Here is a 5,843-nt window from a genome sequence, read left to right as displayed (position 1 = left end):
CTGAGAAACACAGGAATCCTGGCTATTGCACTGAGATGAGTGATCACACCCTGTTTATTGAGCTTGGTACTGGGGCTCTGTGTGAAGCTCCATACGCTGTGATATTAAAGAGGTCATCTCACAGGATGGCCTCACACTCTGGTTTAGCAGAAATCCTACGCATCCTTCAGTGCTGTTTGCTTAGTGACTTGGGTAAAACCTAGGTGATTTTGGAGTTTAGCATTCAGAGTGCATGTGCTGTGTTGAGAATAAACAGGACCAAAGCAAACCTCCATGTTGATCCGTGTGGGTCTTCTCTGCTTAGTGGTCTCTCAGAAACTCAGATAAGGAAGCTAAGCTAATAGGATCAACGATCTTCTCCAGAGCTTTTACACTGCCTATGGTTTGCTGCTGTTTACAATACCATGGAAGTCATACCTGCAAAAGTATCAATTTTAGTGAATCTGTAGGAACAGAAGCTGGCTTTGATGCTCAAATCTAGTATTAGGTAGCACATGGAAACACGTAGGATGTGAGCTGGGATTCAGTGGACACACTTTCTGCTGAAGCATCTGTCTGAAGCCCAGTGAGAGGCTGATTACTATGAGCCTTGGGGAGATGTGGAGTGATGCCTGCAAAGCTTCTCACAGGAGGGCTGCTGACCATGGGTGAGGCAGAAGGGGCCACATGGGGTAAAAATACTGCTATCAATAGTGAGACAAAACTCTCATCTAGAAAAAAACAAAAGTTAAGAAGGAGAAATATGTAACTCAGGTTACATATTTCATATGTAGCCTGAGTTTTCTGCTGCTCAAGAGAAAATGCCACATACATTTCATATCCTCCAAAGGAGGAAATTTGGTTAAAAAATGAAAAGAGCTAGACATATGTCTCCTCTGAAAATCGATAGGATTTATGCATCCCAATATCTTTTTCATTTTGAGACTCTCATCCCACACACAGCACTCAGCTATGCTTTTATGACCAGATCCCCCTTCCTTGCAAAATCACACCCTTCTTTTGATATTCATCAACAATGGGGATCAAAACTAGCAGACAACCCAATGAAAGCAGGCTTTGTGTTGCCTTTTACATCTTTGTTTAGCCCTCTGGCAGAGCTCTGGCAAAAGCCCAGGCTGCAGCCTTTGCTCAGGGCTGAATGAATAAAGGTCATCATGTGCCAGGATGGAAGTTCATTGTCATACAGTGAGACAGAGATGTCCAGCTAAGCTGGTTTGAAGAAAAGGTACAGCATTCAGCTGTGCTCACCTTCAAAGATGATAATTTCACAGGCTTGCTTTCGCTGGAGAAAGCAGTACTGTGACTCATGTCAAATAGTGAGAGCAGGATCTTACCCACCATGCTCCTGTGGAAACGCCTTTTCTTACATGCTGGGGAGGAAGAAGAAAACACAAGGGATCACCTCAGCCATTAAGGCTGAGGTCTTGAGTAAGCCATCTGATGATTTACTTGAGGATGAGCTGGTTAAGCAGGAAAAGCAAAGGAAAGAAATGGTGAGCAAGTACCTCTGGTTTGGCAAAACAATCAAAGAGTTGATAATTCAATAGACTCTTTGTGAATTCCTTCGCTTCAGTTTTACTCATGTGCCATTACTATTCCCCTATCAGTAAGCAACCTCTGGAAAAGCATGATTAAAACAAAAACTAAACCCCACGAGATAAGCATGGAGGTACTGCTAGAAATAGGGTCCCAGCAGCCATGACATTTATAGTCTCATCTACTTACTTATAAAACCAATGAGATCTGCTCTTTCTCTGTCCTGCATTGAAGACTTTGTGAAGTTGAGGATGTTCTTCATGCCTGCATTTGGACTGCATAGCCCCTTTTCTTCATCCCTCCTAATCCTCCTTGCTTTTTCTTGTATTAGTTTGCACTCCTCTAACTGCTTGTAGACCAGAATTCTGGCAGCAAGCATATGAAATCTCAAATCAATTGAGTATGAGCTTCAAGGGTGAAAATACAGAGGTTTCCTTGCAGACCTCAGGTTCACTGAGATAGCAGGCTGAATTATGGAGATTTTCAGATTTTAGGCTGTAATAGTAAGTTGATAAATTATGCTCAATTATATGACAGCGTCAGAACTGTTGTTAAAACCTAGCACACGGGAGTTCTCAAATTATTCACAGATTAAAAGATTGGGTTACCAGGATTTGAAGTAAAGGAAGTCCTTCTTTTTCACAACATTTAGTTTAAACCGTGGAACTCACTGTCAGAGGAAGCTGCAAAGGCAAAGGTTTAAGCAGGCTCAGCAAAAAAGATCAGCTGAACTGGAGAAAGAATGGCCCACGAGCAGTGGCTAAAGAGAACAGTAGGTCAGAAGGAAGAGTCAACACACAGAGGGCCCTGGGCAGGCTTGAAGTTTGGGCCAACCAGGGAAGCATGAAGAACTGGACTCTCCTTTGATGGAAATATGAGTAGATTTGACAGGGTCCTGGATAGCTCAATCTAGGGCCTGCTTTACATAGGTCAGATGGCCCCCAAGAGCAGGGGCCCAACCCAGACTTTCTGAGATTCTATGGATTCAAGCTTGAAACCAGAAAGTCAGTCTGAGGGGAGGATCCTTCTCCTTTGTCTTTTTTCTTTTCTTTTCCTAGGTATTTACTACTTCCCATTGGTAGAAATGGCATGCTGAACTGGGTGAATCCAACCTGAAACTGCATCAGTTTTTGTATTCTTAGGATTCCTTTGCTGTAAAATCCTATTTTCCTTTCCAAGGAGGATGCTGTAAATTCAAACTTCAGAGATAGGGCAGCCTTTTGACACAGTTGTTGGGATAAGCTATATTCTTCAGATGAGTTGTTAGCTCTTGTACAGGAAAAAAAAAGGAAGCAACAGAAAGCAGCTGGGAATAAGAAGGAAGCAAGGGATGCATGTCCTGAACATCACTGCTTCCATCAATAAAGCTGTCTCTTGTACATGTACATGCCTGTATACTACGCACTGCTGAGCTGGAGCTGAGTGCTTAGCAGATAATGTTACTTGCAAACCCCCTACCCCCAAAAGACCATCTCCAATCAATATAAAATGATTGTGGATTCAGTCAAGTGCCTCATGACTTAGATTCACCTGAGACGGTAGCTCTCTAATGGTAATAACAGCATGTGAGCAGGGAAAGAAGGCAGCCAAGTGGAAGGATGACTGGTGCGAGTGGATCTGCATGGAAGGACCTTTTCACAGAGTGACCCTCAGGTCACAGTAAGACGGGCCCTCAGCAGCAGATCCCTTGCTCTGTTGATGCCAAGGGATCCACAGTGTGAGCTGGAGGTGCAGCTTTCTCTTACATTGCCTTTGTTAAAAATGCAGCTGCTGCAGTAGGTAGCATCCCAGGAAGTCAGTCCTCTTCGTGTCAAGGCCTTTGTTCTGATGGGGGCAGTGATCTGGAACAGTGATGTGCTGGGTTTTTTTCTGGGCCAAACAAAAGCCTGTTCTGTGGTGTTCTTTGGGGAATGCCACTGTGACCCACAGGCTTTCATCACAGGACCTACCTGTTCCGTCAGCTCTGCATGCAAAGCCTGCATAACTCTTTGTGTTTGTTCTCAAAACAAACATTCAAATACAGTCTTGTATTTTCTTTTCCATAAGAAAACCAGAGCAGAAAAAACCTGTGTGGACAAGTCAGTGGGAGCACCCTTAGCTGAAGGAAGCCAACAACAACAGGCATACCACTTTCAGACTTCCTCACAGCTCTGCAGCAAACAACATGGAGCAAGACAGCAAATCCAATGTGGAAAGAGCAGCCATGGGGTTTGCTTTATTAAAAAATGCTGTCCTCAGGTCCTGCAGACACTGGTCACAGTGAAGCTGGGGACCCAGATGTGAGCTTTTCTCTGGCCTATCATGGCCTCACTTCACTAAACTTAGCACAGTTGCTCTACAAAGTGCAGAAGTCAGTGATGTGCACAGGTGGCTCCTTTATGAAGCAAGGGGTGGAAGGATGCCTGGGTTTCTAGCCTGGATTTCTGACAATCTTCTTTGCCTCTCTTGAGTTGTGGGGGACTGCCGGGGTGAAGGGATAGTCCCGAACATGTGGGGAAAAACTCCCTGCCACAGGAGTGGGGGCAGTCAAACAGGGTGTCCACAGAGGCTTTGTGAGTCCCTGCTCTGAGCAAGACAGCCTGAACTGAGTAAGGACATAGGTCCTAGTCCTGGGTGCACAGCCACTAGCGGATATACCCTGTGGTCTGCCTCATGCAGCCTATGCCTTTTGTTCTCTGTCTGTGTTCTCCATTTGTCCTCCAACCTCTTTGAACTGTCTTTTTTAATGTCTAAGCAGTGCTCAGAGTGAGACTTTCACATCCAAACTATAATTATACCCAGACACAATATTAAAGTTGAAAAGCCAAGTACTCAAAAGTTAGCAAACAATAGAATTTATATTGCCTCTGTACATTAATACAGGAAGAGCAAAACCTTCCCTAGACAGCTGCTGTGGTTTCTGTGCAGCCTGTTTGTTGCAAGTAGGAGAACACAGGGGTACATTTTTGGGCATCCTCAGTAACTCTCTGCTGCTCCCACAGGGAGTCAAACACAGAGTGGCACCGCAGGCTCCCATGGCAGAGTGGTCACACAGGGCTGGTCAAATGTATTGGAGATATCAGCCTGTGTCCCTTCCATGTGCCCTGCAACTGTGGGAGCACAATGCTGGATGGCCAACAGGGTGGAGGACCTGGTGGATGGAAAATACCTCAGCAGGAGCTAATGATTATTTCTAGCCCAGATCACTTCTGTGCCAAGTCTGGAGGTGTGGTACAAGGGTGAGGATGAGAGCGAAGACTAAGAAAGAAGGGCTTATGTTGGCTTTGTTCCAAATAAAACAGTCTTCCAACTTATGCAAACAGTAATGCTTGCATGACACTCAGCATTTGTGATTCCTTTGCCAGTGTTTTTTTTTTACCAGGTTACTTAACATGTTGGATGTTAACAAGGATGGAAGCAGGAGGAGACCTAGCAAAGAGAAGAGAGCTTGTGGTTCTGAGTGACTGAGTGCTACCTTTGGTAATGGAGTTCTTCCTGTTCAGCAACTCAGGGTTTTTAAACATATCATGCCATCCATATGTTTTGCAGGTAGTTGCTGCTTTGCTTCCTCATTTTTTGAGTGTTTTAAGTCCTTGCTCCAAACCAGAAGAGCACTTGGACTTGTTGAAGTATATGCCGTCAGCTTTTGTCAACAGAGCCATTAGTCTCTAGCCTTCTCAGATATGGTTAACCTGTTTCACCAAAAATTCAGTCTGGGGCAACCCCCAGGAATGTAAACTTTCAGCCCAAAAGGTGAAGTATTGGAAAAACTGATAAATACCTCAAATCAATCTCCTGGAATGGGAAGCATTTGGCAAGCTTGTAAGAGGCAAAACCAATCCACAACACTCAAGAACAGAGCTTGTCTCTATAAATAATAAAAAGGAGCAGCTGCTATCTAAAAAAGTCAGAGCATGATGCAAAAATGTCCTCCAGGGTATTTGTATACACTTGCAGGAATTGGCATACAGCTGGAATAGGTGTACAAAATTCCTGTCTGAGGCTAGTTAGACCTTACCTGTGCCTTAATATGAGTGTGGCTGGGCTTCTACAGGCAGTGTGGAAGGCTGTATTGCTCCAGCACTCCTCTTTCCAGGTAAAGGGTTGCAGACGTGCACTACCTGAGGCCCATTATTCCACTTGCAGAAGTGATTCAGAAATCTATGTTCCCATGGCATAGATTCAAAATCTAGGTGATTAGGGTTCTACATCACTGCAGTGAGTCTGATTCTTCAACTTCATATCTCAGCTGAAGCTATAAAAATGACATAAGTAAAAATGTTAAATCTGAGTTTATTACAAAACCTGGGGAAAATTTGGCTCCAGGT

General features: G+C 44.3%; 1 long non-coding RNA gene across 1 annotated transcript; it reads right to left on the bottom strand.

The window, feature by feature from the left end:
• Positions 1 to 217: 217 nt before the first annotated feature.
• On the bottom strand, positions 218 to 3,426 carry LOC116784922. The gene is made up of 3 exons (XR_004356297.1): positions 3,282 to 3,426; positions 1,249 to 1,370; positions 218 to 417 (listed from the first exon to the last, which is right to left on the bottom strand). It is a non-coding gene; the product is annotated as an uncharacterized LOC116784922 (long non-coding RNA).
• Between the last annotated feature and the right edge of the window lie 2,417 nt (positions 3,427 to 5,843).

This window comes from Chiroxiphia lanceolata, chromosome 3 (genome assembly GCF_009829145.1).
Source record: "Chiroxiphia lanceolata isolate bChiLan1 chromosome 3, bChiLan1.pri, whole genome shotgun sequence".
NCBI classification, from domain to species: Eukaryota; Metazoa; Chordata; class Aves; order Passeriformes; family Pipridae; genus Chiroxiphia; species Chiroxiphia lanceolata.
Note: the sequence above shows the minus strand (reverse complement) of the source record. Positions and strands in the feature narration are given on the sequence as shown.